The sequence below is a fragment of the Sus scrofa genome, chromosome 1 (genome assembly GCF_054392235.1).
Source record: "Sus scrofa isolate SSC_HxYL_T2T_F1_AM1 chromosome 1, Sscrofa_HxYL_maternal_Yorkshire_Landrace_v2.0, whole genome shotgun sequence".
NCBI lineage: Eukaryota > Metazoa > Chordata > Mammalia > Artiodactyla > Suidae > Sus > Sus scrofa.
The window spans coordinates 218,345,065-218,356,686 of NC_139383.1; the positions used below are offsets into that span (position 1 = coordinate 218,345,065).

At 37.7% G+C, this 11,622-nt stretch overlaps 1 long non-coding RNA gene across 1 annotated transcript in view; it reads left to right on the forward strand.

Moving 5' to 3' along the window:
* LOC106507234 (uncharacterized) overlaps positions 1-7,126 on the forward strand; it is a 47,545-nt gene extending 40,419 nt beyond the window's left edge. Inside the window, exons 2-3 of the long non-coding RNA XR_014821540.1 lie at positions 4,574-4,652; positions 7,080-7,126. This is a non-coding gene — a long non-coding RNA (uncharacterized LOC106507234). The remainder of the gene's footprint in view (positions 1-4,573; positions 4,653-7,079) is intronic.
* The last annotated feature ends 4,496 nt before the right edge of the window (positions 7,127-11,622 follow it).

Here is an 11,622-nt window from a genome sequence, read left to right on the forward strand (position 1 = left end):
CATCTCCGCTTGGAAGACACTGAGGCTTAGGAAGGTTAAATAACTTGCTCATGATCACGTGGCTGACAAGTGGCTTAGCCTGGATTTGAACCCACATGCTGTGAACCCAAGCACACATGAATCAGAAGAGTATGTGATCAAAGGGCATATCTCCAGAGCCAAACTACTTCGGCTTAAATCCCAGTTCCTTCATTAATAAGCTGTGTGACATTAGGCAGCTAATTAATCTCTTTGTGCCTCAGTCCCCATCCTCTCCTCTTTAAAATGGGGTTAATGATGATGCTAACCCTGAATTCTGTGCAGAGTTGTCATGAAGATAGAATGAAATAATTTATGTGAAGTAGTTAGAACAGTGCTCACCTACAGTAAAGGCTGAGTTGTTAGCTCTTCTATCACTATGTGTATTACATAAAAATCTTCATGCTGTGATCTTTATAAATTTTTTACTTTGATGTGAGCATCTTTTTAGTTAATAAATGTACTTTTACTGCATCATTTATAGGACTATACATCATTCCACTCTTTGAAAATACCATAATTTATGTAACCAGTTTCCTGTTTCTCTAGGATATTAGCTTCATGAAATGGGGACTGTTCCAAGGACTGTGGTTTTCCTATGCCTAGAACAAGGCTAGCACAAGGTAGATTCTCAGTAAATATTTATAGAATGACTGACTGAATGGATATTATTAAAGTTATTTTCAATTTTTCACTGTTAATCATATATTAAGGAATTCCTTTATTTCTAGGTGGTTTTGGAGTTTTAAAATTTCCCTATGCAGTAATATATAACCTTCTAATCATTGCTTAAGAACCAAAATGTAATTCTTACACTGATGTAAAAACATGTTGAGTCTAAGAATACCTATTTGGTCCAAGAGAAAAAATACTGCCACTGAAGTAAAGGTGCATGGTTATGTTTAAAGTAATAACTTTAAAAATCTCTTTCATGAAATTGTTTTCAAAGCGTGTTGTACTATGTGGGTAAATTTTAACCAAAATTGCCCAGATTAACTCCAACTAAGTACAGTGACATGCATAATGCTTTGATTACACATATGAAATTCATTTACTCAAAAGAGACTCTGAATAGGAAAAAATGCAACTTTGTGTGAAAAAAAAATCCCCATTACTCTAATGATAGAGTAGTTCCTCAAGATCTAATCACATGCACATTTAGAAGAAAGCCTTTTAGATTCTCTGTAACAGCAACATCTGGTGACTTTCTGACTAGTACTAAAATCCACTCTGCCTTCAAAATTCCATTTCGTGTTAGCCGAATCTGTGAAGTTGCCTGCACAGAGTTGAGAAACTTGGAATATTTTCAACTGAACTTGAAAAATGAGCTACTCTTCTTCAGTCCCTTGACCTAGGGTGGAAGATAGTGATGACTAGAGAGGCAAGATGAATAAGGCGAGGGGCCACTTCATGTATTGTTCTGATGCAGTAAACACCTCAGAGAATTTCTTTAAGGAGGTGATGAGACTGGTGGGTAGAACTTAAGGACCAGAAGGAACATAGATAGACGATGACTAGCTTAAAGAGCAGCTGTAGCAAAGGATTGCTCCAGAAAGGGAGGAAATCTAGAGTCCAGCCAAGGATATCCCTATTTTTTTTTTTCTGTTGAGATTGTGTCACAGTTATATTATGCTTGTAGATAGATTTTTATTTAATTTTATTTTTTGGCATTCAGCTGAAGTGTAAACCATGTAACCCAGTTTGCTTCCCAGGATAGTACTGAAGTTGCTTCAAGGACCGAAGTATTGGATAGGGATCTCTACTCAATATTTTGCAATAATGTATAAGGGAAAATAATCTGAAAAAGAATATGTGTGTGTGTATAACTGAATCACTGTGCTGTACACCTGAAATTAATACAACATTGTAAATCAACTATAGTTCCGTTAAAATATTTTCAAAATATCAGTTGTATAGTTTCAGTATATATTCATATACATACGTGTGTGTATATATACATATGTGTGTAGTCACACACACAATTCTCAGGCTTCTCCAGTCTTCAGAGTTAAAAGATTTTGGAGAGTTGGGAAAATAGCTATTGCAGTCAAAACGAGTGCTTATAAGAGGAAAAGAGCACAAAGAGAACATTAAAGAGCTTGTTCTATGTTCTATTCCTTCTGGAGCATATTAGAAATAGGTTTTTCTAATTCAGTTTATAATAACACATCTGGATATATGTGTGTGTGTGTATATATATATATACATATACATGATATGTATATGTATATATAAGTTTCTTCATGATAGAGTTGATTATTTTCAATATGGTAGTAAAACATGGTATTGTAAGTGAAAAAAAGGTTGCTGTGGACCTGGGTGTCAATTTCTCTTTCACTTTGGTTTTGTTCAGTGTGAAAATGATAGTCCCTGGCTACCTGCTACTATGGAGCCAAATTTCTGAAAAGTGTAATAAGAGACATTGGAGACCTGTGAACGATAGATAAACAGTTCCCAGGCATCGTAAAAGGAAATATTCCATTGGTATTTTGGCCTAAAGTCCACTTATATCCTAACTGAAGAGCAGAGTGTGATGTAAAAATAATCTTCCTAGAGTAACATTTCTTTGTCTTCTCTTTTTATTTGCTCCTCTGTTTATTCTGTCCTCTTCTCTCCTTTTGATTTCTTCTTTTCTTTTCTCCCCTTCCCTCACCTTTCTTCTCTGTGCCTCCTGGTTTTTTAACTGCCAGTGTTTTAAATTCATGGGGCCAAAGTATTATTTTGATCATAATTATGAAATAGAATTTTACTGTTAGTAATTTTAAAAATAGTTTGAAGAGAGTGTTTGTTTTTCCAAAGAAAAAACTGTGCTCCACTTTTTCTGATCTTAGTTTTATTACCTAATATAAAACACTTGAATAAAGTCTGGCAGAGAAAAAGCACTACATTAAATCTTAGCGATTAGTATTCCCCTGATTCAATTTTTCCTTCTGAATGAGTCGACCTTGAAAGAAAAAAGATTTCCTCTGTTTTCCCTAAACAACTCCAGATGGACAGTTACCATTGCCCTTATAGGTGCTCTTAAAGTTGGAGTGTACACCCTTTTCCCAGCTTCCTGTGTCAGTGGGTCATTATTAACTTGTCTTCCCAAACCTTCTTTCCATGTAATTTAAACTCACTTTCTTTTGTTTGAGCCTGAGTGGAAAGAACAAACAATTAGGTCACAGTTCAAGTTCTAGAAAATGGCTTTTGGGCCATCTTTGGACCTTTTACAGCATAGTTCATGGCCAGAACATGGACTCTGGAGCCTGATGTTCAAGTCCGTGGGCAGAGCTTTTACACTCTCTCAGCATCTATCCAGGATAGATTCCTCACCTATCAGGAACCATTCAGAGGACTGTTGGAGTAAGTCAAGATAGTCAAGCTGACAGAATGCTTAGTTTGGTGCCTGTGCGGGGTGAGATCTTCATAAACGGCAGCATAGCCTCCCGGCACTCCCACCTTGGGAGATTCTTCTCATGGAAATGCTACCGATTCTTCTTCTTACCTCTCCCTGATGATAATGCTGCTTAGGATCTGGGAATAGTAAAATAAGAGAGATCAAAGATCATTAAGAATGGAGAGAAAGGGAGAAACAGGCACAGCCCATTGGCCTGCATTTCTTGTGCCTTTTTTGGCAGCTGAATGACTAAATTCAGGTGCTTCCCAGGGTGGAGCCAGGAGCAATAATGGGCCTGCATTTGCTGAGTTAATGTCTTTCAAAAACCTTGTGCAGGAGGGTCTGCCCTGGGGTTTGCCCCTTTTTCACCTCCCCACAGACATTGCACAAGCATCTGGTTGGTGGAGAACCCAATCAAATGTGATAAACTGTCTCACTTTCAAGTGTGTTACACGAGACAGTGGGGTAGATGTGGATGTGTGTTTATCATGAGCTAGTAGAATTAAACCCTTCTCTTAGCAATACTTGAAATGCTCCTACAACTTAATCTCCGCTACAGTTTCTTGGTACTTTCTCCAAATTAATTTAAAAATGCTGAGACCAAAACTGATCCAGTCAGGAAATGTTTTTATGAAAATGTTCATTGGATATACTCCTAGGGTTTCATTGGTTCTTTTTTCAAAAAATTTTTTTAATTAAATTTTTTTTTCTTTCTTAGGGCTGCACCTGCAGCATATGGAAGTTCCCAGGCTAGGGGTTGAAGTGGAGCTGCAGCTGCCAGCCTTTGCCACAGCCACAGCAACATGGAATCCGAGCTGTGTCTGCGACCTATACTGCAGCATATTGCAACTCCGGATCCTTAACCCACTGAGCAGGGCCAGGGTTGAACCCACACCCTCATGGAGACTAGTAAGGTCATTACCACATTTTTATTTTTTAATTTGTTTTCTTTTTTAGGTCATTGGTTTTTAATTGCAGGTTAGCGTTCACTGCTGTGTTGCCTGCTGTCATTTGTGACCAGGGCTGCCAACCATTTAATAATAACATTGTTAGTGGATAAAGTGGTCAAGCTTGTAAATGACTTACTTTCTAACTAAATAGATGGAAAGGAGTTCAGAAATTGTTCTATAATGACATCACTTTAGCTTGCTTTTCATTTTGCTTTTTTGGGTGAAGAGAGTGGCATGATGGCTGGCTGGTGGGACTCTTCCTTGACCCAAGATGTGAACATCATTGGCATGGCTGCTGTGAACAGGTATATAAAGATAAACCTGGCAGGAAATGGGATGTGTTAGGCCACTGCTGATTTTGAGGTGAAACCATAATGCTTTAATAATTCAGTGCTTTGCTTTCTCAAATTCATATTCCTCAGGAATATCTATAGATACAGTGCCTTGATGATGAGTGACAGTCTGAGGAAATGGATCTTTTGGAGGATCTGTATATGCTGGCGTAAGATGCTTCTAGTGCTATGAGGACAAAAAGGAGAGAGGAAAGACATAGAAAGGGGAGCAGGTTAAATCTGTGAGCAGCTAGTCTTTAAGGAAGCCAAGAAAAGGAAGGACAGCCGCCTTTCCTCCTGGGTGGTCATAGCAGAGATCCTGTGACATGATGACACTTATTTCTCAGACTTTGAAATAGTATAAAAATCACTGAGGTTAAAAACCTTTGAAGGGTTCTTCTCAGGCTGTAAATCTCAAAGATGAGGTGAGCTAGTGTAACAGGGGTCTGAGTCTAGTCTGTAGAGTTTCCTTTTTTCTACAGTTTCAAGAGAGAAAGGAAGACTGAAGAGGAGAATAGGACAGTGAGAGGAGATAATGGAAGAAACAGTCTTCCATTAGCACCCTGTACTCTTACACATCTTGCTGGGCATGCCAAGATTTCAGGGCCCACTTTATTTTACACCAGGCCATTGCTTAGGATGGTGTTGGCATTGAATAAGCTGGAGGCCTGAAGTAAAGTCTCCCTCTGACAAAGGAGGCTTGCTTATTGCTTTCTATGACATGGTGAGTTCCCCCAAGCTCAGTGTTCTTCTTCTATTGAAGAGTACCTTCCACGCAGTGTGTTTGTGGGCATCCATTTGGGCCTCCACCTTGCCTCTGCTTGGAGGGCAAGTGGAAGTGATGCAAACATACTAACACTCCCACTGCTTGCTGTGCCAGGAGTCAAGTCCCTCGTCTTTAACCAGATAGCTCGTGTCTTCTGCCAGTATCCATGAAAATGGTAGCAGGGTAACTTCCTTGTTTGTAGACAGGCTAAAATCAAATCTCAGACCTAACAGAAAAGGAATACAAAAGGTTACAGAAATGTTTTCAAAGAACTCGAGCCTTCACCAAAAGCACTTTTTTTTTTTCTCTATCTTCCAGGAAGTTGCCCACCCATCTTTAAAAACCAACAGTAAGCTCTTTGGTACTTGGCAATGCTCTAGAATTCTCGGACTCCGTTAATCTGGCCTTGAAAGCCTTGAACTTCCTGAATTCTTCCTTAGGGATTTAGTGTGCTTGACAGTGGGCGACAGGGGTCTTGGAAAAGTCATCCAGCCTTTCCTGCCTTCAGTTTTCTAGCATCTCCAAAGAGTGAGTGAGTTTAGCCATATTCCCTCAGGAGCCTGTTGCAACATTTCACCTTTTCCCTTTTTTGGATGTTTCTCTGCCTTATCATTGAAGTTGAATGAAAGGCTTATCATGAAAAGGTTTCCTTGAGTTCCCGTCATGGAGCAGTGGTTAACAAATCCAACTAGGAAACATGTAGTTGCAGGTGTGATCCCTGGCCCAGCTCAGTGGGTTAAGGATCTGGTATTGCTGTGAACTGTGGTGTAGGTTGCAGATGTGGCTTGGATCTGGCATTGCTGTGGCTGTGGTGTAGGATGGCAGCTACAGCTCCAATTAGACCCCTAGCCTGGGAACCTTCATATTGCCACAGGTGTGGCCCTAGAAAAGACAAAAAAAAAAAAAAAGGTTTTCCTTTCGTGTACTTCCATGGGTATTTAGAAAACTGGTCACACCCTGAGAGAAAAACAAAACCAGACAAAAAAATCTTGAAGTTCACTGTCATTGTCTTTTCTCAAGGCAGAATGGTGTTCCAATTTCCTTTAAAAATCTTTCACTGTGGATATCATTCCTTATCATTCCTATAATCATTCTTTGCTGGTTTCTTCAGGGAAAATAGGAAACAAGCTCTACTCATACCATTTCAAGTACCATTTTCTAGGGATTGTATGAAGTGGATTCGTCAATTGGTCACTGGAATGATTAGGCTCTAAGACTACTTCCAACATGAGGTTGATGAGTTTATATCTTGGGGGGTTCTTGTATTCCCAGTTTATATACACCTGTGTATTTAGAGTACTAATCATTCAACTCCATACTATTTAAAAAAAAAAAAACCGCTTACATTTAGAGTGGATAAACAATGAGATCCTACTCTGTAGCACAGGGAACTATATTCAGGCTTTTGGGATAGACCATGATAGAAGATAATGTAAGAAAAAGAATGTGTGTGTGTGCATATATATATATATATATATATATATATGTATATATAAATACATATATATGTCACATATGACTGGGTCACTTTGCTATAAGCAGAAATTGGCACAACACTGTAAACCAACTATGCTTTAATTTAAAAAAATAAAGGGAAAAAAAGCATGAATAAGTTCTCCTGATTTGTCCAACAGATCTTGTGTTTCCAAGGATGTACTCAACAAGAGACATCACCTTTTCTGTAAGTTTCCCTTATGGATATGCCTTGTCTTCATGTTTCAACTTTTAGTAAACTCATTACTATTGATATTGTTATCTTGTAATTAAGAAAAATCAATTGCTAGTTTAAAAGTTGAAATGGAGTACATATAGATAGTGTACCATGTACTAACTTCCCATCACTGAAACTACTCTTTTTTTCCCTTTTCCCTTGAATTTTTCAAGTTGCACAGCCAAAAGAAAGTAATAGTTTTCCTTCTTGACTTCCTCAACCATTCGCTAATTAGTCAACACATGTTTGTTTGGACCTTAGCTTGTGCAGGCAGCTGAGATTTAATTATCTGATTGAGTATAGTAATTTAGCATGTAGCTGTTAGCCATAAATTCTTTATTTTTCCCCCCTTTAATTCCTTAATGACACTTCTCTGGCACAGGATTTCCTGGGTTATGTGAGTGGGGAAAATTGTGCAAAGGTGGCATTTGAGAGGGCCCTGAGAGAAGATCATTAAAACTCTGCTTAATTAGGTACTTAGCAGGAAAGTTTCCTGTTTTTCCCTATGAATTTTATTTCTCTTCTTCAAAGAGTAGAATTTTATTTGCTCTTAGCAGTATTACTTTGGCTGTTAGTATAATCAACAATTTTACATGGTGTCACTATCAATACACTGACTATTAATACAATATACTCTGCTTGGATTTTGCCAAAATTTAATAGCATAAATGAAGTCAGAAAAATATTGTAGAATAATTTCTGTTGATGTGAAAAAACATTTATAAGTGATGATTTAAATTTCCTTCATTTTTCTCATATCCATTTTCTAATTTTTCTCCTGTTAATATCTATAAAACTGATGTGGGACCTGTTGTTCACAGTTGAATTTTTTTGAATTGTTGAAAGGTCAGAAAAACCCAGTAGGGCCTATGGTGATCACCATATTGTGGAAAACTCAGAATCCCTGAAGGTGATACTGGAGTATGTGAGAAAACTACCGTTTAGAATTTGAAGAGTTCACACCAGGCAGAATGGCCATCATTAATAAGTCCACAAATAACAAGTGCTGGAGGGGGTGTGGAGAAAAGGGAACTCTCCTGCACTGTTGGTGGGAACGTAAGCCGGTACAACCACTGTGGAGAACAATATGGAGGTACCTTAGGAAACTATGCACAGAACTACAATATGACCTAGCAACCCCACTCTTGGACAAATATCTGGACAAAACTTTCTTTAAAAAAGACACAGGCACCCGTATGTTCATTACAGCACTATTCGCAATAGCCACGATATGGAAACAACCCATATGTCCATTGACAGATGATTGGATTAGGAATATGTGGTATATTTACACAATGGAATACTACTCAGCCATAAAAAAGAACAAAATAATGCCATTTTCAGCAACATGGATGGAACTAGAGACTCTCATCCTGAGTGAAGTAAGTCAGAAAGAGAAAGACAAATACCACATGGTATCACTTATACCTGGAATCTAATATATGGCACAAATGAACCTCTCCACAGAAAAGAAAATCATGGACTTGGAGAATAGACTTGTGGTTGCCAAGGGAAAGGGTGATGGAGTGGGATGAATGGGATGCTTGGGATTAACAGATGCAGACTATTGCCTCTGGAATGGATTAGCAATGAGATCCTGCTGTGTAGCACTGGGAACTAGTCTAGCCACTTATGATGGAGCATGATAATGTGAGGAAAAAGAATGCATATATGTATACATATATGTATGTGTACACCATGCTGTACAGTAGAAATAATTGTCTTGGGAAATAACAATTAAAAAAAAGAATTTGAAGAGTAATAAATATCTGGTCCTTCTTGTTTTATTGTGTGGACGTGCTTATGCTTTGAAGACCTATCTCTCATTCTTTCATATTTTCATGTGGCCTCTTAAGCAGCTCCCAGGATTCTGCTCATTGGCAGAATCTCTTGTGGGGTCTCAGAGATCTTAAAGGCCAATGGAGACTGGCCATTTTCATCTCAGGAGTGTCCACTAATGTGAGAGCATCTTACATATTTGTGAAAACTAGGAAATTAACTTCAGTGCAGAGTTACTAGTAGTAAATTACAGAATATATCTGGATGTCATCAGTCATTCCACAGCTAATGTCCTTTTTCTCCTCCAGACCACATTACACTTACATGTCACATCTTCTTAGTCTCCTCTCCAGTATATGAGAGTTTCTTGCCTTTTGCTTTTTTTTATGGTGTTGACACTTTTTTTTCCCAACCACACTGTGGCATATATAAGTTCCTGTGCTAGAGATCCGGATCCAAGCCACAGCTGCGACCTATGCCACAGCTGTGGCAATTCTTACCTTGACACTTCCAAAGAGCATTGGTCAATTTTTTGTAGTATAGTTGGTTGGCAATGTTTTGTTAGATTCAGGTATATAGCAAAGTGATTCAGTTACATACTTTTTCAGATTATTTTCCATTATAGATTATTATAGGATATTGAATATAGTTCCCTGTGCTATATAGTAGTTCCTTGTTGTTTATCTGTTTCACATATAATAATTTGTATCTGCTAATCCCAAATTCCTAATTCATTCCCCTCCCTCTTTCCCTTTGGTAACACTAATTTTGTTTTCTATGTCTGTGAATCTGTTTCTATTTTATAAATAACTTCATATTCCACATATTTTACATTCCACATATAAATCCATTTGGCATTTGTCTTTTTGGGGCAGATTTTTTTTAGACTGTCCCTCAGTTTGTCTTTAGCTGATGTTTTCTCATGACTAGACTGGAGTTAAGAATTTTTGAAGACGATATGACTCTTGTGATTGCACCACATAGGTGAATAATACCAACATGACTTTTTACTGTGGATGTTAACTTTGATCATTTGGGTTGGGTGATGTCTTCTGGGTATGTCCACTGTGAATTTATTGTGTTACTCTGGCCATATTCTGTTCTTAAGAAGTCAGTCCCTAAGTGCAGTCTTTTCTCAAGGGGAGTGGAATTAAACTCCACCCCCTGAAGAGCATATTCTCAAAGAATCGGTGGACATATGTTAAAAACTCTACAGTAATAAATATTTGGGGCACAATACTTGGAGGCTATAGAGACATGTCATTTCTTTATAAAGTTTCCCTTATAATTTTAGTCTTCTTCAGTGAATCTTGCCTGCAGTAATTTTCACTATAGTGTTCTAATTTTCTATATTATATATATATGTGTGTGTATATATATGCATATATATATACATATGATGTACTATAACCTTCATCGCAATGTTTATTATTTGGAATTCTTCTGTAAGGAAGAGTTGTTCCTTCTCCCCCATTTGTTCATTTATTCAGTCATTTATTTGTATCAGTATGGGCTCATATATATTTATTTTTCTTAGAGGTTCTAGCTGAAACTTCTTACTGACTTAAATACCTTCTGGTGCCATCTGTCACGTGGAAGCAAATGCCAGAGGTCTTGATCTCCCTCCAGGTATCTGTCTCTCTCAGATTTCACCTTACTCTCTTGCTCTTTGATCTCAGTTGTTGAATGGGCTCAAGACAAGTTGTTCATTTGCCACTCAGCTTTTTTATTGTTGCTGTGTGTGGCTGTCTTCCTTGGTTCCTGACCATTTTTCAGCTTAGTTTTTTGGTCTTCATGTTGATTCTATGAGCTATCCAATAGCTTTTCAATAAGTAATTTTTCTGCCTTGGTAGTTTCTACTGTTTGCAACCCCGAACCCTGACTCTAAAATAAGAGTTAGACTAAATCACCTTTATGATAATTACCTCATCTTTTTACCACTTTATTATTATATTGCTTCTGTTTCATCAATGGGTGTGCTTTTTGTGACTTTTTAAAGAAGTAAAAGCACCTGAAACTAGTATGTTGTAAGTCACCTATAATTTGATAGTAATTAAGAAAGAAGTCAAAGCAGTGCTTTAATAGGCTTAAGGTTTTAGTTTTTCTTTGGATTTTCTTTTGAGTAGATGAGTATGAAGATCAGGGACTTGAGCAAATATCAGTGTTAAGAATGTTTTGAATTTTACTACTTAAAACCCAAGTGGGTGACTGATTGTAAAGTTAATGATATGGTTCTCTGTTGGGTAGGCTGGTTCTGGGTGTTAACAAGCACAAAGGCAGAATGCAATAATTTCCATAAGAAACTTTTGTGAACAAGAACAAAATAAGGTTTTGTTGTTATTACTACTGTATACTGTGTTAACTCAATTTAACACGTGGCAACTGAAGGATCTGATGTTTGCTGGTCTTTTCATATATGAAGATAGTATGAAGGATCTGGTGCAGACCTAAATTGCTTGAGTTAAAGCCAGAGAGAGATTCAGGGAGGCCCAGAGGAAAGATCACAGCTGGGTGCTTGAGGAGCTTGAAGTCTATGAGGGTAAAGCTAGAGAGAGAGGTGACCTTTGGGATGGTAGCTAAGGATACATTTTGGAGAAATGGAGAAGTATCAAGGGGATTTTTGGAGAGAAATACTTTGTGTGTGATATAAACAATCTCCATCTCCCCCAAGAAATTATAAAGTCCAT